The sequence below is a fragment of the Suncus etruscus genome, chromosome 6 (genome assembly GCF_024139225.1).
Source record: "Suncus etruscus isolate mSunEtr1 chromosome 6, mSunEtr1.pri.cur, whole genome shotgun sequence".
Taxonomy (NCBI): Eukaryota; Metazoa; Chordata; class Mammalia; order Eulipotyphla; family Soricidae; genus Suncus; species Suncus etruscus.
Window position 1 is genome coordinate 137,340,461 of NC_064853.1, and position 22,975 is coordinate 137,363,435.

Consider the following 22,975-nt stretch of genomic DNA (forward strand, 5'->3'; position numbering starts at 1 on the left):
GTTTGGTTGCCAAGATACCTGCCAGCATATACACTCAGTGTATATCCAAATATCAAGAACCATGCACTCAAAATGGTAACCATCTTTGGTAGCACTTATGCCTGTGAACAGACTTTTTCAAGAATGAAACATCTGCAATCTCCAACCAGATCAAGATTAACTGATGCCCACTTGCATCACTTGTTACGGCTGGCAGTGACAAATATGGAACCGGACATTGACCATCTCATTAGCCAAAAGCAGGCCCATAGTTCCCATTGAAATACTGGTGCATGATCTGTTTATTTATAAATGGTTTTCATTTTATTTATATAAGATATGTGCAGTGTGAGTAGGAATTAGTAGCTCATATAGTCCGGCCCTCCAGCTCTCTAAGGGACCGCAATCCGGCCCCCACTTTAAAAAGTTTGAAGACCCCTGCTCTACAACAAAGTATCAGTCCCACTCTCTCCAAGCCTGGTTACATTGACTCTGGGACTGGGATTACCATCAGGATCCTGTTCTGGCAGTAGCCTGTAGAAACTCCAGAGAAATCTTATTGGAATTAGGGTTCGGAAATCTGGAATGTCTTCCACGATTTCCTCGACTGTCCTTGAAGATGCCAATCTCGGTACCCGTGAGTTTCTTTCAACTCCCACAATCATCTTAGCGCTTGCTGTCCTTGCAAAGATTCAGAGGATTCAGCACCATACACAGATTTCACCACAAGAGGGAACCAATCACCACAAAGGTTCGCCAAACCTCAAGACCACAGAAAAAATTTAAAAAAAAAATTGGGGGGGGGGTGGAGATAAGTCCTAATGCTGATTATTATTGTGGTATATCCCCCGAGAAATTGGTAGGGGGCAAATTCCAGATGAGCCCCTGAATGTTAGGGTTTGAGAACCCAAGGATACCAAGAATGTAAGAGACAGACATAGCAGCAGTTGACTATTGAATCAGGGACTTTGTTTTGCTTATACCAATGTGTTCCTAACGCCTTAGCACGAATTGCTTTCCTGAGAGGACAGGTTTTTATCTGAAGAGACCTGCTTGTGACCTCCATATCCTTTTCACGGGTGCCTTCATGGCCTCCTGCTCTAGAGCATTTGGTTTCGAGGACCGCCCGAGGGGATATTCAGACTGCTCCAGGAAAATGAGAGTTAAGAGTACAGTAAGTTAACAAGACAGAAAAAACAGAAAGTTAATCAGGATATCTGGGTTTGCAGCCCATTCCAAAATTCTTGGTAAGAGAGAGAGCCACAGACAATCAGCAATGCAATAGCAACGGGTTTTATTTACCTAGGCACCTAGGTTCCACAGGTTCCAGTCCTCAGTGGATCTGGTCGAGCTCAAGGACCCTGAGTGCCCATATCCTGCCAGTTTTAGAATGTTTCAAAGGTATTTCATACAGCAAACATTAAATCATTGTAGCCAATTAATTGACATACAAGCAAATGGTTTCCCATTCCTTCTGCATTGCTTAGGCATTATAACAGTCTTAATTGATATAGGAAGGAGTAGCCCGGCTTCAGAGCCAATTTTAATGTATAGCATAGTTGTAGAAAAATTGCTTTTACTAGGACTTAATATATATCACAGATAAACATAGTTGTATAATATATAACATAGATAACCATAATCACAGTTGTACAAAAAATGCTTTTCCCAGGACTTAATATATCTCACAGATAAAGATCAGGGAAAAGCAGGACCAATCTTTTCTTGGTTTTGCCTGTTTATCTGTTTCCTTGCTCAGACTTAAGGAGTGACTAGTCATGACTATTACTCCTCCTAGGTGAATTGAGTAAATGTTATAATATCAGTTACTAAACAAAACCAAATTAGAATATTAGTATAATACATTTCAACAGTCCCCATACTTTATGTGGTCTTATCATATTTTGTATTTCACTGCTGATTCGTGCAACCTAGTCCCTGAAGTAAGATTCACCGAAGTCCAACCGGTGATTTAGGACAGAAGCTGCCTACAGCAATGGAGGGTTGTCTGGTTTACACATCTATTAAAGTTCACTGACAAGTTTCATCTCATCCAACATCTTTTCAAAGAAACTCCCAGAAAAATACTTAACCATTTTATTCCATATTAGTTTTTATATAAAATTAGCCATTTTTCTTTCAACCTGAATGAAAAATGCTAGTTTTATTGATTAGACTAATAGCATCGAAAAGAAAATTCAGATAAAGAAAATGTTATGGATAATTAAGGATACTATTTAGTAATAAGTATAAGTTAATATGAAGTGCCAATAATTTTCTCATAAAAGATAATAATCATAAATGTGTACATTTCTGTGAGTCCAGCTTCAAAATTTATAAAGGGCTGGGTTAGAATCTAGCTCAATGAGATGGAATACATGCTTTGCATGCAGGAGACCCAGGTTGGAATCTTCTGCACTGTAAGCTCCCTTCTCCATGAAATGTTGAGACCCTTTGAAGAAAAAGAGTGTGTGGATAATTCAGAACAATCACTGCAGTATTCAGAGAGATAACACTGCTCCCCCACTCAGTTGGAAGAGAGGGCTCTTAGATACTTGGCATTCTTCTTTAATTTACCATCTACATATTTGGGGGATAGCATGGTCTACAATAAATTTCACACAGAACTGCCTGGTTGGAGGCTGGGGATAGGACCTTGGTGATGTATATTCTTTTGAGAAACTAAGGTTCTAGTTTTTATTTGTTATAGGGGGGAGGGCCATCCCTCAAGATGCCCAGAACTTTCAGTTTTGCTCCATGGAGTACTCAGACATGGCAGTGCTTAGGGGACCAGATAGCTGCTGGGGATTCAATCTTACTGGCGACAGCAAGGCAAGTGCCCAATCTGTTACACTATTTCATAGGTCCCATAAATTTTAGTTTCTAATCTTTGTTTTTTAAATTACTACAGGTGGAAATTCAAGATTAAATTGGGGAGACTGAATGGAACAAACAAATAAGACATAGTTTTATCTTTTTTAAATTGGATTATCTAAGGAAAAGAGATGGTAGGAAAAGTGAAGAGTGATTTATTTTGTATAGGATTATACATTATACACTTTTTGTTTGAGTCGGGGACACATCAACTGAAACTCTTATTCCTGGGTCTGCTCTCAGGGATCACTCTTGGCCATGTCCTGGGGGTTAAGAATAGAACCTAAAATGGCAACATGCAAGATGAGAACCCTATCCTCTGTACTATTGCTCTGGCCCTAACCTTAAATACATTTTTTATAAAAGTACTTAAAATACCTTGAGAATTTCCTAACTATCAGTCCTAGGCTAGCAAGCTCAAGGCAGAGGCTTTACACCATGCATCACTGCTTCGGTCCACCTCTTCAAATTTTAAGTCTGTTACTGGACTCTGGTCTGAACCAGGAACAAACGTCCTCACACAGCTTGAGCTGGAGTGAAAGACTGTGTGTAGTACTGATTTCAGGCTTCTTGAACCGTGTTTTGATTGTTTCTCTAAGTTTGGTGGGTGTTATCAGGCACCTTCCCCACATTAAGTAGAAAATTTATCAACCATCACCCCCCCAGTCCTGAGGAAACCAATGTCATGTTACCACTGGCAATTAGTCATGTCTGAAGTTTCAATCCACAATCCCGACATTAGCATCTCTGCCAACTGCCTCCACTATGGCTGTGGATGTTAGCTCTGTGTCTGAGGTGAGAGCAGAATTGACCCTCTTGAAGAGTAACCAGGAAGTTCACTGCCAGCTCACAAAATGTAAGCAGAACTTGATGGATCTCAAAGAGAAATTGCTTATATCTAAAGCTACAGTCTATTCTCTGGCCAAGTGCCTGCAGAACACCAGTAAGTGTCACAGTGTGTGGTAGAGTAATGGGCAGTGTTTCCTCACAAACGATGGGGCTTTATCTTTTATTTCCTTGGTCAAAGTCAATGTCACTTTGGACCACAGTTCTTGAGAGATCAAAAGGTGTTTGACTCCTTTTCAAGGAGGATGGATGAAAATGTTGCCATTTCCATAGTTTATAGATACAGATAAATAATGAGAGGTGGAGTATTCATGAATATCATGAATATACAAAGTTTTCTGAATTTCTCCTTCAGAAAAGAAGCGGAATGTTTGGTAGTGACTTCTCAAAGAAAATTGTCACTTATTCTACCATCCAAGCTTACCAGAAATGGCCATGGTAGGGTGGAGATAATTGGTACTCTACAAAGTATGATAGTGAGTATGACAAAAGTGTCCGTTGATCATTGGTCACTTGGTCCACCATCATGGAATTAGTTCCAACATTACTTAGACTCCGAGTAGCAAGACCTAATTATTCTTATCTTTGGAGGTACTGAGACACTGTAATAGAGTAGCTCATCAATGAAAGTATTCAAAGCTGCTCATCTATGGATGAGAGACATGAACAAAGTTGGGAACAGACCAAGAAGGGAGGGCATTTGCTGTTCTTAAGTTAAATGACACGCTGTAAAGGTGTAAATATATTAACCTTAAGCTTACTAGAAGTTTCATCTAACAGACATAAATGATGCTACTGTTTTTCTCTCTAATTTGGAACCATTTACAATATTTATTAAAAAAGTAAAAAAAATAGAGGCTTGAGCAGTGGCACAAGCAGTAAGGCATCTGCCTTGCACATATAACCTAGAATGGACTGCAGTTCAATCCCCTAGCATCTCATATGGTCCCCCAAGCCAGGAACGATATCTGAGTGCATATCCAGGAGTAACCCCTGAGCATCATCAGCTGTGGCCCAAAAACCAAAAAAAAAATAATAATAATAAAAAATAGGGCCAGAGTGATAGCACAGCAGTACAGTGTTTGCCTTGCATGTAGACTACCAGGGACCTGGAATACATCCCAGGCATCCCATATGGTCCCCTGAGCCTGCCAACAGTTATTTCTGAATACAGGCTAGAAGTAATCCCTGAGCAAGCCAGGTGTGGCCCAACTCCCGCCCGCCTCAAAAGGCAGGAACAACCAAATATCATTAAGTTTTCATGAAGGAACTGATATTTGGAAATCCCAAAACACATCCAATAGCTGAGCTACTTCATCACAGAATAAAGCTCATTCTTGAGGGAAAAAAAGTTTCAGACCCATCTTTCCACAGTAATAAATAGGTCTCTCACTTTCCTTCAGATATAGCAGGCTGGGCCGGGCGGTGGTGCTAGAGGTAAGGTGCCTGCCTTGCCTGCACTAGCCTTGGACAGACCGTGGTTCGATCCCCCGGCGTCCCATATGGTCCCCCAAGCCAGGAGCAACTTCTGAGCGTATAGCCAGGAGTAACCCCTGAGCGTCACCGGTTGTGGCCCAAAAACAAAAACAAAAAACAGATAGAGCAGGCTGCGAAGGTTTATTTCAGCTAGCTGAAAGAGATATAGCAGGCTGCAAAGGTTTATTTCAGTAGCTGAAAGAGAAGTCAGAGTGGCAGGAGAAGTTGACAGAGCAGGCTAAACAAACTGAGAAGCATAAATAATGAGAGTTGAGTGGGATGGCTGGTCAGAAAGCACAAGGATTTCTCCAATGGGAAAAGAACAAATCTAAGACAGTATTTGACAAGAAATTGATATACAGATAGATCTGCACAAATATTTCTCTAAGTATTACATATTCAAACATTGATAACTTTTATAAGTCAGTCAGTATTGAGTCATTAATGACTGCTAAAATTTTGGTCAGACATTCACAAAAATTACAGTTGGAGCACTAGAGGTCAGCATACAGCATACAGTGGCCCTCTTTACTACATAGAACTTGTGTTTTAGGCTACCCATATGCCTGCTTAACTGACCTTTTCTCCCTCTTCTGTTCTCCCTCCTTCACATTTTCTTTTTTTTTTTTTTTTTTTTTGGGCCACACCCGGTGACGCTCAGGGGTTACTCCTGGCTATGCGCTCAGAAGTCGCTCCTGGCTTGGGGGACCATATGGGACACCGGGGGATCGAACCGCGGTCCGTCCTGGGCTAGCGCTGGCAAGGCAGACACCTTACCTCTAGCGCCACCGCCCGGCCCAAAATTTTTTTTTTTTGTTTTTTTTTGTTTTTTTTTTTGTTGTTGTTGTTGTTGTTTTTGGGCCACACCCGTTTGACGCTCAGGGGTTACTCCTGGCTAAGCGCTCAGAAATAGCCCCTGGCTTGGGGGGACCATATGGGACGCCGGGGGATCGAACCGAGGTCCTTCCTTGGCTAGCGCTTGCAAGGCAGACACCTTACCTCCAGCGCCACCTACCCGGCCCCTCCTTCACATTTTCTTCCTCCCTCCTCCTCTCTTCCATATGGGCTCTCACTGCAGTTAGTCATGCAAAAGAAATGAGGAAATTAAGAGGCATTCACTGAAGTAAGGTTAATGTCCTGGGGTTTTCTTAAAAACTAGTGGAATAGGATTTGCATGTCAAGGTTTGAATAGAAGGATCTGTTGTTTCTTTGCTAAAGAGAAGTCACCTCCATGGGCCGGGTTGAGTCTTGAAGGGAAGTACAAAACAGTGGGAATATTATTCTAAATTTCTAGAGTCTCTTTCGTCTAGTTGGATCCTCACAGTTGATCCGATATCTCTTGTTAGGACATCTCATGGAGTGCAGAGCGAGAACCATCAAATGCTCCACTTCCATGAGATGATGTACAGCTGCTCAGTGATTTTCCAGAACATCCATTCTGCACTTCAACACCCGAGCTTGGAGGAGAAATTAAGAGCCAAAGTAGCTCAATGCAACAGGATGGTGGGGCTTGTGATGTAGAAACTATGTGGAGATAAGATGGTCATTTTAGGGACCAGAGCTCATTCTTGAGGGGAAAAAAGTTTCAGACCCATCTTTCCACAGTAATAAATAGGACTCTCACTTTCTCATGGGCCAGGTTGAGTCTTGAAGGGAAGTGCAAAACTGTGGGAATATTTTTCTAAATTTTTCCAGCCTTTTTGCTCTACTTGGATACTTACATATACTCCAATATCTGTCCTTATGACATCTGATCTTCTAGTGCAGATCCAGAAACAAGAGGTGTTCATATTAACACAAACATTAAAAATAGGAGAGACATTGGCCCACTCCTTTATAGGAATCTTCATGTTATACTTAATGACAAAAAATCGGGTAATTCTCAAGAGCAGGCCTTATGGTCGAAAGAGGCTGAAATGCAGAGACTGGTGGAGCATCTCATCATTAAATTCTGTCCATGTAAGATGATTACTTCACTGATTACACTGAACCCAGGTCCCTTGCTCATTTCCTACTACACACCTCAGGCAGAAATGCTGTGATCACCCATTTAGGCTATCAGATCACACTTAAGTTGGGACCTGAGATATAATATGGCAGGCAGTGTACTTGACTGATATGCACTTGACCCAGTCTCTCTTCCTCTATTTCCCTGAGTCCCTATAAAAATCTTCCCGAGGGCAGACAAAGGAGGACAACCTAAGCACAATGGGTTCTGATCTCAAAACCACCCAAAACTAAAAGCCAAATCCTCCATTTATACTTGGTGTTATGACATAGCATTAAGGGCTGGATAAAACAAGAAAAGAGAAAATTACAGAGTGTCCTTCATAAACTATAAATAACATATACATGATGACAATCATGGACGATTATGCCTGGGAAATGGAAGGATATCTGTGTGACACCTGGAAAGGTTCTAAGAGTTTAGGGCACTGAGAAAAATTGTGGTACCATTAAGCTGAGAAGCTTCTGCACTTCAAAGGAAATAGTACCCACAATACAGGAGCCACCCATTAAGTGGGAGAAGCTATTCACCCAATACCCACCAGATAAGTGGCTAATATCCAAAGTATACAAGGCACTGACAGAACTTTACAAGAAAAAAAAAAAACTAATCCCTTCAAAAAATGAGAAGAAATGAAGACACTTTGGCAAAGAACAATACAAATGGCCAGAAGTCACATGAAAAAATTCTCCACATCACTAATCATCAGGGAGATTCAAATCAAAACAACTATGAGGTACCATCTCACACCACAGAGATTGGCACACATCACAAAGAATGAGAACATGCAATGCTGGCAGGGATGTGGAGAGAAAGGAACTCTTATTCACTGCTGGTGGGAATGCTGTCTAGTCCAACCTTTATAGAAAGCAATATGGAGATTCCTCCCAAAACTGGAAATTGAGCTCCCAATTATACCACTCCTAGGGATATACCCTAGGAACACAAAAATACAATAAAAAAAATCTCTTCCTCACAGCTATATTCATTGCAGTGCTATTTGCAATAGCCAGACTCTGGAACAACCAAGATGCCCTTCAACAGATGAATGGCTAAAGAAACTGTGGTACATATACACAATGGAATATTATGCAGCTGTCAGGAGAGATAAAGTCATGAAATTTTCCTATACATGGATGTAACATGGAATCTATTATGCTGAGTGAAATAAGTAAGAGGGAGAAAAAGAGACACAGAACAGTCTCTCTCATCTATGGGTTTTAAGAAAAATAAAGATATTTTTGCAATAATTCTCAGAGGCAAAGAGAGGAAGGCTGGAAGGTCCAGCTCACAACATGAAGCTCATCACAAGAGTGGTGAGTGCAGTTAGAGAAATAACTACACTGAGAACGATCATAACAATGTGAATGAATGAGGGAAGTAGAAAGCCAGTCTAGAGTACCAGTGGTGGTGGGGTTGGGAGGAGGGAGGTTTGAGACATTGGTGATGGGAATGTTGTACTGGTGAAGGGGTGTTCTTTTTATGACTGAAACCCAACTACAATCATTTTTGTAATCAAAGTGTTTAAATAAAGATATTAAAAAATTGTGGTACCACAACTCCATGTTGCTCCCACTGGGCACCAGTGACACACTCACATATATTTCTCATAGGGAAGCAGAAAATATACATTTTGATCTACTTTCCTTTTCTTTGAGGCTTGAAATGTAAAGTGATTTCTCTTTTTGTCCAATAAATTTTTCAGCCTCTTCAGATTTTGGAGCTATCATCACTCAGTTGGGCACCTTGTATTAACCCAGAGTGGATGTCTTTACAATTTTGTTCTAGAAATGTCATCCTGTGTCACCCCATCCCATTAATATGTTTTTCAACAGTTCTGTATCAAACAATGAAACCAAATCATATATTATGTTTCCTGAAAGAATAAGTCAGAGGTAGAGAGAAAGACGCAGAATGGTTTCACTCATCTATGGGCTTTAAGAAAAATGAAAGACATTTTTAACAGTATCTCAGAGACAAGAGAGATGAGGGCTGATAGGTGCAGCTCATGACATGAAGCTCATCACACAGAGTGATGAGTGCAGTTGGAGAGATGACTACACTGAAAACTATCATAACAATGTGAATGAATGAGGGAAGTAGAAAGCCTGTCTCGAGTACAGGTGTAGGAGGCAGATCTGGGAAATTGGTGGTGGGAATGTTGCACTGGTGAAGGGGGGGTGTTCTTTACATGACTGTAATCATACAACTATAATCATGTTTGTAATCACGGTGTTTAAATAAAGATAATTATATTAAAAAAAAAAGAATACAATTTTTCACATGTCCAGGCTTAGAATGTCCTCTCTTGCTTTGCAAGAATAAATCTTCTTTCTTTTTTTTTTTTCTTTTTTTTTTGGTTTTTGGGCCACACCCTGTGACGCTCAGGGGTTACTCCTGGCTATGCACTCAGAAGTTGCTCCTGGCTTCTTGGGGGACCATATGGGATGCCGGGGGATCGAACCGCGGTCCGTCCTAGGCTAGCGCAGGCAAGGCAGGCACCTTACCTCCAGCGCCACCGCCCGGCCCCTAAATCTTCTTTCTTGACTTGGAATTCTTGAATTGGAAATCTACCTTCAAGTCATAAACAAGTTAGATTTTCCTTTTTTGAAAATAGGCTGCAATTAGTGGGCTCTATTCTGATTAGATATAAATATGAAATCTCACATTTACAGAGAATAAAAACAAGAATCAAGTGACAGTTTCTCTGCAAAAGAAGTGTGAACATGCCTTGCTTTCCTCCATTGGCTATAAAGTGTCCCTTTCAACTCCAAATGCATAATTTTGTTATCTCAACCTATTTCAGGGTTACTTTTTGACTGCTAAGTAGAAACTGCACCTTTGCATGGACTGTCTTATTTTCAGCACCATCATTATTAGTGTTTCTGTCTTCTCTGTTGGTACCACAGGAGAAATCTGAGTGTCCAGACTCCAACACTTGGGCCATTAGCTTGTACAAGAATTTTCACTAGATATTGCCATGTTTGACTTCCTCCATACCAAGATTAACCATTGTTCTTATGTAGTAAACAAAGTTCATTTTTACTCTAAGTTTTCTAGCTCTTTATTATTAGTTATATAAAAGATAAGAAAGGTATTCAATATGACACCTGGAAAGTTCTAGGTGTTTATAGCTCTGACAAAAATTGTGGTATCATAGGAAAATGATAGAAGGAAGTCATGGCTTTGAAATGTGAAAAAAATTACAATTCCAAAAAAATAATTCAAAGTGACCAATCTTTCTGCTCCAAATTTGTTGGAAATGTAACCAACTAAATCTGAAATTCATGTCGCATTATACTAGATATGAAACATATGTAAGTTACTTAGTATATTAGTTACACCTGTCACTACAATTAAATTTCCATATTTACACTTACTCCTGTTATGGCAAAGGATCAGAGAATTTCCACTCAGTTCTAAGGAAAACAAATGATAGAGCAATTCTAAATTCACTTCTGTTGCAATGAAACAGACTATACTGTACAAGAAACTGTGGAATCATGCAAAACAAAATAAGGAAGAACAATTTGAGGCAACGCTGGTATGGGCAGCAATAGAAACAAGAGATGGAGGTGTCACCTAGAGAGTCCCAAATGATGCCAGTGCAGAAATGGGGGGCTATGCTCAACTTGGTAAACCAATTGAAATGCCTTGTTAACTTTGATTTTTATGTGTATGCTGGACCTCTCATGCATAATGTCCAAGATGGAAACACTCCACGCTAAGGATTTTTGGCACACACCTAAAGCACATATACTTTTAAATGAATGCAACTGTGCATAAGAGGCATTTTTGCCTTCTGAAAAGTAGGTTTTGGAGTGGAGTCACTTATCAAAGGAATCTATAAGAAATGATGGATGACTCCATTTAACAGGATGACTTCTTCATGATAAAAATGAGAGCCACAGAAGGAATCCAATCATTTGGAATCGATAATTACTATGAGCTGTACTTTTACATTCACTGCATCTCCTACCCAAAATTATTTACATAGAAAGTAGCAAACCTACTATGATTCTCCAGCTATATTGTGTGTTTCTGGTTGTAATATTTTTCAAGGAAGATGAAGTTGAGTCTAATTCTCTAAGGGAGATCATGGCTGTAGTGCACTGAGAATCTGCTCCTTCAAGGGAGCATATGCTCCTCCATCAGTCATGGGTACAGGTAGCCAAACTCAGCTGAGCACACTGACTTGGTTATTTCCAAAATCTCTTTACAATCTCAGAAAAATCTAATGAGGACAATAGGTGGTGATTTGATTCATTTTTTCTTGCCTTTTGTCCATCTGGCACAGCATGTATATCAAGGAAACTGCTTCACCAGAAAATTTACAATGTGACCATAACGTATTGAGAGCAAAATGACAGAGGATGGCTCTGAATTATTACTTTAATTAGTATTTAATTTTTGGGCCACATCCAGGTGTGTTCTAGGCTTAATTTGGCTCTTCGTTTGGTGGTGCTCAGAGGAGCATATATGATGTAAGAGATTGAACCTTGGTCGGCCATGTACAAGTTCCTTATTCACTGTTTTGTAACTCTTGAATTATTATTTTTGAGAGATTTATAGTGATAGTTATCAACATAATTTTAGTGACTGATCTGTTAAAATTTTGTCTTCTTGGTTCAGTGTTTAAAATTATATGATTTTAATTATGAAGCATCCATTTGTATAGTTTTTCAGTTTTTTGGTATTTATGTTTATAATATTCTCCTACCCTTTTATTTTTCTTGACATTTGTTTAAGTTTTTCTTGGTTAATATAGTGAAGGTTAGCCACTATTTTTGTTTTTTGGTGATGCTCAGGGTTACTCCCGACTCTGCACTCAGGAATCACACCTGGCAGAATAAGAACATGAAGGATGGTAGGGGAAAACCTGGATCAACAACATGAAAGGCGGGTATTCTACCCATACTGTGGTAGCTCTTACTCCAGGTTTGCCAATTTTGTTATATTTCCAAGAGCATGGTCTTCATTTATTGATTTAATCTTTAAATATATTTTACTTATTTCTGCTATTTTCTTTATTTCTGTGCTCTTCATCTTAAAGGTATTCTTTTTTTTATTTTTTTGGTAAAAACTCAGATTGTTTAAAATTTTCCTTGTTTCTTGAGTTTCCTACATTACTCTTTGCTTCCTTCTTGAAATACTTCCTGCTGCATTTCATAAAATTTTGGTATGTTACAATTCTGTTGATTATGTCTTGAGATGCCTTCTTTATTTCTTCTTTAACTGATTCATTTACTCAGTTTGTTTAATATGCATATATTTTGTTATTTTCCCCAAGTTTTCTTTCTGTATTTGGTACCATTGAATTAAAAATATTCTTTATATGCTTTAAAAAAAATTAAATCACCTCTTAAAAAAAATGACAGAGGATGGCAAATAGGAGACAGCACCTCTGCTGCTCTCCACAGAAGGTCTCAACTGAAGGGAAGATGATCCAACTGTGATCCCAGGTGAACAATATACTCTTTGTTTTCCAGGGCCTATCAATGGAGTACATAATAGTCTACTCTCAAGGCGAGATCCTATACAATTATGCAAATTTGAACCAGGCCTTAGGATAGACATTCATTCCTTAATGTCAGTCAGATTGAAGGAGTTCCTCTTCTAAGCTCACAAGACTTTCATGTTGATCCAACTGGCACCTTAAGGTCCTGTGTATTGGGGCCGGGCGGTGGCGCTAAAGGTAAGGTGCCTGCCTTACCTGCGCTAGCCTAGGACGGACCGCGGTTTGATCCCCCCGCGTCCCATATGGTCTCCCAAGCCAGGAGCGACTTCTGAGCGCATAGCCAGGAGTAACCCCTGAGCGTCACCGGGTGTGGCCCAAAAACCAAAAAAAAAAAAAAAAAAAAGGTCCTGTGTATCAGTGACAAACTGATATTAGTGAGGTTGGGTTCATGTTTTCTCTCCTACTGTAATAATTTTACATAAAGTCACCATTGCCTGCTTATTTAAAAAGAAAGTTTAAAATATACTTTTGACTTGAGTTTATGACTGTGATCATAAACTCATATTCCAAATGGGGAAAAGTTTGCCATTGTCTGTTGACACTATCAATATTGTTAAGTTTCTTACTTGTATTGCTACAAAAGAAGTAAGAGACTTAACAATATTGATAGTGTCCAGGCTGGGGGATCATATGATGTGCTGGGAATTGAACTGGATCCCTCCTGGGTCAGCAATATGCAAGGCAAATGCCCTACCACTATAAAACAGGTCTCAGGCCTGTTTTATGTATTCTTTAACTCGAAGGACACACTCTGGGTCTTACTTTAAAATATTGGAACAATTCTGGTTTAGAAGAATAATGAATTTTCAGAGTACAATTTCACCCCCTACAAAAAGAGGCCAGGGTATAGCAACCAACAATTAAGATTATTAATATGTCTCAGCAACAGACTTCCTAGTGCCTTACCTTAGGTTTCAAGATTCTACTGATGTCTACCACATAATTTTTATGGTGTTTTATCTTCATTACTAAAAATAAAATGTTCACTCCCAACTCATTCATTCAGTTGACTCTATTTCTGTCTTTCCTTTAGTCATTTACTTACTCCTGCCATTCATTCTCTCATGACTTTTCCTAGAATACCCTTTTTCAACTTGACTCCACCTTTTTGCCTTCCTTTCTTCCATCAAATTTATCTATCTCTCCTTTCCTTGACACTACTCTTCACCTCTGCATCACTGATGTTCCATGAACCCCTTCCATTTTCTCAGGACACTTACTTCTTGAACTAGAGTTTTGTGTGACTCAAAGTGGGGGCTGCATAAAAAAAAAAACAGGCTGCTGTGAAGTTTTTTGAACAGATAAAGCCAAAACTGATACAGTTAGTCATGCAATAAATTGAGGTGTTTTGAGCAGCACCTAACACAGTCTAGAAGACAGTGATCAGTTTTGTGAGGCTCTCAGAATGGTCCGTTATGACCACAGAATATTTTTATGCCATTCACTCATTCAACATTGGTTGCAATCACTTAATACCTGATTTTATTATTTTGAAATGTATTTATAAATATATCTTCAGGTTTAGGGTCTCCCATGGTATTGTTCAAGGCCTTCAACAGACTCTACAATATGATATCATTTGGAGTTTGAGGACTCAAACTCAGGTCAGCTGTATGCATGTCTAATACCCTACACAAGTGACACTCTAACCCGTAATACTGTGAGTTTTTTAAAAATCATTTGCATTGTAAGAATATCTACCACAAGGGTTAGAGTCCATGCACATAACTCCAAGTATTACTTCAGAAACACAGTGAAATAAGCATCACCAGGTTTAGTCTTGGTGGCCCTGAGCAGTACAAGGGTCAGTCTGACAGCCTACAGCAGTACCATGGGAGAAGGATCAAAATCTCAGGCCTAATCAAAACTCGGCATGCAGAACCAGGTCTAAGTATCATTGTCTGTGGACTCAAAGTCCTCAGACAATTTGAAGGCACTAAACAAACACTTGAGACTCTTTCTGCCAGGAACAAATATGATTTAAAGATGAAAATATATTGCACAGAAACTGAGTTTGCATTGCTACCCACTTCTTTACACAGGTTCCCTCTGGGATATATATTACAAAGATAACCTTTGACAATATAGTAGCCTTCAAAAACCCCTTCAAGTGTCAACTCAAATATTAATGGGTTCTAACCCTAGAGTATTGTTATTGTAATAGTAAAGAGGGAAAGTGTATAAATAAAGTCCAATGGGATTCCCTGTATAGCTGCAAAGGATGGGAACTGCAATGAGACTAAGGAGAACATGGGCCCTAAGGCCGTGCTGGGCATTAAACCCAGGCCTATCTCATTCAAGGGAAGAATTCTTTCTGCAGTACTATCGTTCCTGCACCCTCCAACCCAATCATTTGTCTGTAGGGTAGAGGTAGATTAGATTTGTGATTGCTAGAGATCAGTTCCCAAGGCCCTTGCACCATTCTATGAAGGGTTCTGGGATTAAGCACTAGTCCCTCCAGAGCTCCTAGGACTTCCCTTCTCCGAGGCCAGTACTCCTTCCTCAGGGCCTCAGGGACCACATGGACTCTTTGCTCCCCACAGTGGGTGCTGCAAGGGATTAACTCCAGTACTGCCCCTGGGACTCTAACCTCTTGTGCTAAGAGGAATTAGGGGACTGTCCCTTCTTGAACCTTCCCACACTGCCATGCGTTCCCACACAGCCACAACCCAAGCAGTGAGTACACAAGGAACAAGGGCAATTTGGACCTGGGGAGGGAATTACGGGACGAGGGGAACTTACCGGTGGCCTAACAGGGGTGGTAAGCAGATCAGAGACTGTAGGTCAGAGTTCAGGGCGTCCTCTCGCCAGAGCACTGGTGGCATCGCTGTTCTCTTTTAATCAGGTTCCAGAGTCCTCCAACGCTTTCCAGATCCAAGAGGTCCAGTTTGGCCGTTGGGCACTGGTACTCTCGCGAGAGCCCTAGGGAAACTCTAAGGCTGTGAATCCTCTGCTGGTTAGGTCTTAAGGTCGTTTCTTGACGAGGAGGCTTAAGCTGACCTGGACCGAAATTGCTCTGATGTTCCAGGAGCCAAATGTGGTGGTTAAATGGCGTCTTTGTGTGTTCTTTTTGACATTTGATCATGCACCACACACTCATCAAGTCTGAGCACAAACAGCGTGACTTTAAATATTTGCCGTAGTGGGGCTCCAGAGGTTAAGTAAGGCAGGTACTTGCATTCAGCTGTACCTGATTTGTCCCCTGCACCATGTCCCGAGATGGACAGTGGTATACCTCTGCAGTATCTATGCACCCCAAAATGTCCCTCCATGAAGAGGGTGACCTTGTAATTCTTGAAATCCAGGGCCCTAATACCATCCTATCCTCTTAAGAACTCTTTGAACCACTGTGTTGTTTGCAGGGGGGAGAATGGATGCCCATTCTCTGAGCACTGCTTTGTCACAGTACAGAATATGTAGATTTCCCCCCACAAATATGAAGTTGTTCACAATTGTTTCAGTCATACAATGTACAACACTCTCCAGTGAAAATTTCCCAGGCCAATAAAAATGTTCCCAGATCCCTCCTGGCCTCCCCATGCCAATTTTTTTTCTTTCTCTGTCTCACTAGCTCTCTCCACTTTCTCCCTCTCAAAATTCTCCCTCTACTTGCCCTCTCCTTTTTTTTAGACCTTGTACTTTGCAATATTGTTACCGAGGGGTATCTTAATATCATCTCTTTCAGCACCCAATTCTTTTCCAGAGACATCATCTCCAGCTATTATTTTAATAGTGGTCCTTCTCTGCCCTGTATGCACTTACTCTTTATATTGGCAAGCTTTCTACTATGGACTAATCTTCCTGGTCCTCATCTCTATTTTCTCTGGATATTATTATTATGCTACCTTTTTTTGTAACCTAAAAAGTAATGTGCTAAACCACTATTCATCTCTCTTGGACTCATGTAATTCAGCATAATACTGTCCATATATACCCATGTATAAATGAATTCCAAACTTCATTTTTCTAAGAACTACCTAGTATTCCATTGTGCATATGTACCATTTTATTTATTTAGAGCTGGAAAGAGAGCACAGTGGTAGGCATTTGCCTTTCTTGGCTGAACCAGGACTGATGGTGGTTCTATTCCTGGCATCCCATCTGGTCACCCAAGCCTGCTAGGAGTGATGTCTGAGCATAGGGCTAGGAGTAACCCCTGAGTGCCTTCAAGTGTGACCCAAAGACAAAAAAAAATGGAAGAAAGAAAGAAAAAAAAAAACAAATTTATTTTGTCACTCATCTGTTCTTAGGTATATGGACTGTCTCCAGATTATGACTATTGTGAATAGTGCTCTAATAAATATCAGAATGCAGAGAATTTCTACAATAGTGTTTTTAGGCTCCTAGGGTAGATTCCTAGGAGTGGAATTGCTGGGTCATATGCAAGCTCAAATTCTAGTCTTTGGAGGAATACCCATATTGTCTCATGAAAAGGCTGGAGTAATTGACATGCCTACGTGCAGTGATGAATGAAGTTGCCTAACTCCTGGCATCTGCACCATCACTGTTTGTTCTTGTTCTTTATTGTGGTTGCCAGTCTCTGTGGTGTGAGATGGTATCTCATTGTTGTTTTGATTTGCATTTCACTAACAGGTAATGATGTGGACCATTTTAGCATATGCTTTGTGGCCATCTGAATTTCCTCTTGAGGTTTTTGTCAGTTCATTTCTTCTCCTCCTTTTTGATGGGGTTAGATAATTAATCTTCCTAAGTTGTACCAGTCCTTTTATCTATTGGGTGTTAATGCTTTATCAAATAAGTATCGAATGAGTAATTTCTTCTGTTCCATGTGTTGTCATTATAAGCTAATCACCTTTTCCTTTGCATTTCTATTAATGCAGTCCTATTTGTTTCCCATGCCTTCCACTTGCATGGTGTTTCACCCTTGAAGATCTATTTACTTTAAAGTCAGTTAAGCAGGCCACATGAGTAGCCTAAAACACAAGTTTTATGTAGTCAGGAAGGCCACTGTATATTGACCTCTAGCTCTCCAACTATAATTTCTGTGAATTTTAGGCCAAAATTTTAGAAGTCATTAATGGCATCAATACTGACATAGTTATTAAAATCACCAATGTTTGAATGTCTTACGTTTAGAGAAACATTTGTATAGATGTGTCTTTATATCAGTTTCTTGTCACTCTTAGATTTGTTCCTTTACCACTTGAGAAATTCTTGTGCTTTCTGACCATCCACCCACCATACAACCCTTCTTACTTGAGCTGCTCAGTTTGTTTTGCATGGTCTGCCAACTTCTTCTCTTCATACTCTGACTTCTCTCCCAGCACTAAGTCAATTAAATCTTCTCAGCCTTCCATGTCTGAAGGAAAGTGAGAGTACTATTTATTACGATGGAAAGTTGGGCCTGAAACTCTTTTCCCTCAAGAATGCCCTTTATTCAGTGATAGTGTACCTCAAGTATTGGATGTGTTTTAGAATTTCAAAATCCCAGTTGCTTTGTGACAAACTAAGCTATATTTAGTGTTTTTCACTTTTTGGGGTGTGTAGGGATAAAAACTGGCATATTCAGGGGTTATTCCTGGCTTTGCACTCACAAATCACTCCTGGAAGGCTCAGGGGACTGTATTGGAAGCCAGGGATTCATCCCAGGTCTGTTCCGGGTAGTCTGCATCCAAGGCAAACACTCTAATGCTGTGCTATGACTCTGGCCCTGTTTTTCACTTTTTAATAATTATTGTAAATGGTTCCAAATTAGAGAGAACAGCAGCACCATTTATATCAGTTAGATGGACCTTCTAAGAAGCTTAAGGTTTATATAATCTGAAAGAGACTGACCTCTACACCTTTTCATCTAATTTAAGAACAGCAAACACCCTCTGTTCTCTTCTCTTTCCATCTTTGTTCATGTCTCTCATCCATAGCTGAGCAGCTTTGAATACATTCATTGATGAGCTACTCTATTACAGTGACTTACCACCTCCAAAGATAAGAATAATTGGGTCTTGCTACATGGATTCTAAGTAATGTTGGAGCTAAGTAATTTCATGATGGAGGGCCAAGTGACACCTTCGTCATACTCACTATCTTAATGTGTAGAGTAGCAATTATCCCCACCCTACCATGGCCATTTGTGGTAAGCTTGGATGTTAGAATAAGTGACATTTTCTTTGAGAAATCACTACCCAAACATTCTCCTTTTCTGAAGGAAGAAATTCAGAAACTCTGAATATGCATGCTATTCATGAATATCGTGAATATTCATGATATTCGACCTCTCATTATTTTTCTGTATCTATAAACTTTGTGTGCAAATGGCAGCATTTTCATCCATCCTCCGTGAAAAGGAGTCGAATATCTTTTGATCTCTCATGAAATGTGGTCCAAGTGACATTGACTTTGACCAAGGAAATGAATGATAAAGCCCCATCGTTTTTGAGGAAACAATGTCCATACCTCTACCATGGCACTGTGACATTTACTGGTTTTCTGCAGGCACTTGGCCAGAGAATAGACTGTAGCTTCAGATATAAGCAATTTCTCTTTGAGATCCATCAAGTCCTGCTTACATTTTGCGAACTGGCAGCGAACTTGCTGCTTACTCTCTGAGAGGGTCAAATCTGCCCTCACAGAGCTAACATCCACTGCCATGATGGAGGGCGTTTGACAGAGATGTTTGTGTAGGGACTGTGGATTGAACCCCCAGACATGACTAGTTACAAAAGAAATATGACGTTGGTTTCCTCAGGACTAAGGAGGTGATGGTTGAGAAATTTTCTACTTACTGTGGGGAAGATGTCTGGTAGAGAAACAATCAAAACACTGTTCAAGAAGCCCGAAATCAGTACTACACACAGTCTTTCACTCCAGCTCAAGCTGTGTGAGGACGTTTGTTCCTGATTCAGACCAGAGTCTAATGAGAGACTTAGAATTTGAAGAGGTGGGCCGAAGCTGTGACGCAGGGCCTAATGCCTCTGCCTTGCGAGTGCTAGCCTAGGACTGACAGGTTTGATTTCCCTGCCGTCCCATATAGTGCCCCAAGCCAGGGGTGATTTCGGAGTGCATTACCAGGAGTAAGAGTAACCCCTGAGTGTCAAACAGATGTGGCCCAGAAAACCAAAAAAAAAAAAAAAAAAAAAAGGGGGGGGGATTTGGAGAGTTCATGCAATCCTAGAAGCCCCAGCCTTCCAGTTAGTTGCCTAAGCACTGCTGATGATTTGCCTTTGAAAGGCCCAAGCAGAGGACACCATTTTCAAAAAGTAGTGTGTAGGCACACACACAAATGGGTAGCCATTATTTTTTTAATTTTTTTTAATTAATTTTTTTATGGGTAGCCATTTTCAAAAGTTGTGTGTGGGTACCAGCAGTGTATGGCCAACAGAGATGGTCTTTTAATCATGGATTAAACCTTTTAATCACAGATCACCTTGCTTATTCTAATATATATACATGCACCAAGAAATAAAGATGTCCTGTACTACTTTTTTCTTTATCTTTAACTGAAGTGAATTAACTTAGAAAATTTTAGGAGAGCCATAAAGTAAACATCACAGGTTCAGACATAGGCTGCAGAAAATGTACTAAATATTATTTTCTCCATCAGTCATTAAATCAATCATTAAATCAATCAATTTATTGTGACCAATGTGAATGACAAATCTTTCACAGTTATATTTAAGGTATATAGGGACAATAAATTAGGGCCATTCCCACCACCAGTGTTGTTTCCCTCTACCCCTGTTCCCAGCACACATCCATACCTTGCCCTTTGCCACCTAGACTGTTAGTGTAACAGGTCCCCTTTGTGTATAGTTTGTTGTAGATTTGGTATCTTGATTCTATTATCATTGACTTTGGATTGGTTACTTATGTCTGATCATTTTTTATTTGCACTCAATTTTCATATTTTGCCCCTGGTACCATCCACTTTTTTCCCTTCACTATTTATGAGGCAGAACAAGATGATTCAAGTTCTGTGGTTCTGCTGGAAAAAAAGAAAAGAAAGAAAAGAAATCTGGGAGGACCCTTATAGAAGGTATAAATATAAATTTAACAGAAGAAAGAAGAAGGAAAAACAGAAACAAAACAAGCAATGACAAATAATAAAATAGCAACAAAACAACAACAAGAAAGAAGAAAAGAGAAGGGTGGCTGATGTCATAAGGTTTTGTGTGGTCTTGTTTTTGTTTTTGCATAGGCATAGTAAGTATTGGAGAGATTAGAAAGGCAATTTCTGTGGCCTGAGAGATACAGGGTTTCTCCACCCTTGGAGCATACTGTCATAGGAACAACTATAGGCTCAGTAGACAATCAGCAACTATTGAAATTGTTTTTGTTTTGTTTTGTTTGTTTATTTTAGTGAAGTGAAATATGGGTTCTTTTCATTGGGTTTTGTGGTATTGTGGGTGTTTATTTGTTTTGGGATTTGGGACATACTGGCTGCAACTGAAGGGTTAATCACAGATCTGTACTCAGGGATCACTTTGGGTGGTACTTGGGCACACTATTGTAATCTATTGTACCCTATTTGGGGATCAAACTGAAAGTAAAATTTTGTGTTATATGTTCTCTATTATCCTTATGTTTATTTATTTTTTATCTTTTTAATTTCTGTTGTGATCAATATGAATAGCAAGTCATTAACAGTTTATTTAAGGTAAAGAGTGACAGTGAATTAGGGCCATTTCCACCACCAGTGTTGTCCTCCCTCTGCCCCTGTTCCCAGCATGCATCCCATATCTACCACCTTTTGCCCCTTGGACTGCTAGTGTAAGAGGTCCCCTTTGTATAGTACTTGTTGTAGACTGGGTATCTTAATTCTATTGTCATTGACACTGGCTTTGATATTTAGGTCCGATCATTTTTTATTTCTACTCAACGTTCATGCAACTGTTTGCTCCTGGTATCATGCATTTGCTTCCCCAATTTATGAGGAAAAACAAGATGATTCAAGTTCTGTGGTTCTGTTGGGAGAAAAAAAGACATGGCAGATGATACTGCTCCTCTTATTAGTGCTCACTACCATATTGCTTAGTACTGTAGAAGTGAAAACGTTGCTTATCTTTTTTTTTTTTTTTTTTTTTGGTTTTTGGGCCACACCCGGTGACGCTCAGGGGTTACTCCTGGCTATGCGCTCAGAAGTCGCTCCTGGCTTGGGGGACCATATGGGACGCCGGGGGATCGAACCGCGGTCCGTCTCCTAGGCTAGCGCAGGTAAGGCAGGCACCTTACCTCCAGCGCCACTGACGATGCTTATCTTAAAATACTCCAGCCACAATAGAACTCTGAAAGCTTCAGTAAGCAAAGTTCATCCCTGCCATTGATGAAGTGCTTAGAAATTGGGAAAACCAAACTTTGTGCAGTGGCAGTGCAGTAGCCAATGAGGTTTATCTGAGGCATGATTATAGCTAATTGAAAAGAAAAAAAAAAGAAATTGGGAAAACCTTCCCACTCCAAGGTGCTGGCCCACTTTTTTTTTCTCTCCAAATCTATATTTTAGCTATTTATTTATCTTTCTCAATTCAATTATGTTTTAAATGCTCAGACCCATCCTATGAGGGTCAGGCCTCCAATAACAACTTATGCATAGATCTCTATGGTCTGTCTCTTTGTGGGCATGAGTTTGTAGACAGTGGACTCCCCTATGTCTGCCCAATTTATATTGTAAACAATCCATATTGTATTTAACCCCTCATCTATTATCCATCCTGCCCCCCTTCAGAACGCCTATCCTCTAGTCCTCCCAATCCTGATCTGTTATCCCTCCTTATTTAATCTTCTTTATACTCAGTTCTTAACTTGTGAGGTACCTAGACCAACCTCCTGCCCCAATAAACCACTACCCAGCTCGCAAAGTGAAGGGACGCCCTATAAGTACCACATCTCGTGCCCTGGCAAGAAGCTTCAAACACCACTCCTGATGACTAATTCTATGTGGTCCTTTTTCTCACACCCACCCCTAAAACTGGACTGATGCATGTTACCAGATTCAGCTCCAGAAGGACCCTCAGCTCAAGGACACTACCTGATCCCTTAACTACCTCAAACCGTCTCTCAAACTCAATAAGACCATGGTGTGGGATGAAAACGTGCCCTGGATCTCATCCTCCCAAAAAATATCTCAAAAGACTTAATGGGTATATCTATATTTTCATTGTATGTTTAATACCTCAATAGTTAAACCTCTTACTGTGTGTGTTCCCAAAGATAAAAGCAGCCTCCTCCATCCTTATTTATTTATTTATTCATTTTTATTTACTTTTTACTTTTTATTTTTAGATATATACATTGTTTTCAATTTTTCTTGTTTTCATTCT

General features: G+C 40.0%; 1 non-coding gene across 1 annotated transcript; it reads left to right on the forward strand.

The window, feature by feature from the left end:
* Window positions 1–22,009: 22,009 nt before the first annotated feature.
* On the forward strand, window positions 22,010–22,146 carry LOC126012822 (U4 spliceosomal RNA). The gene has a single exon (XR_007497181.1). It is a non-coding gene; the product is annotated as a U4 spliceosomal RNA (small nuclear RNA).
* Window positions 22,147–22,975: the final 829 nt, after the last annotated feature.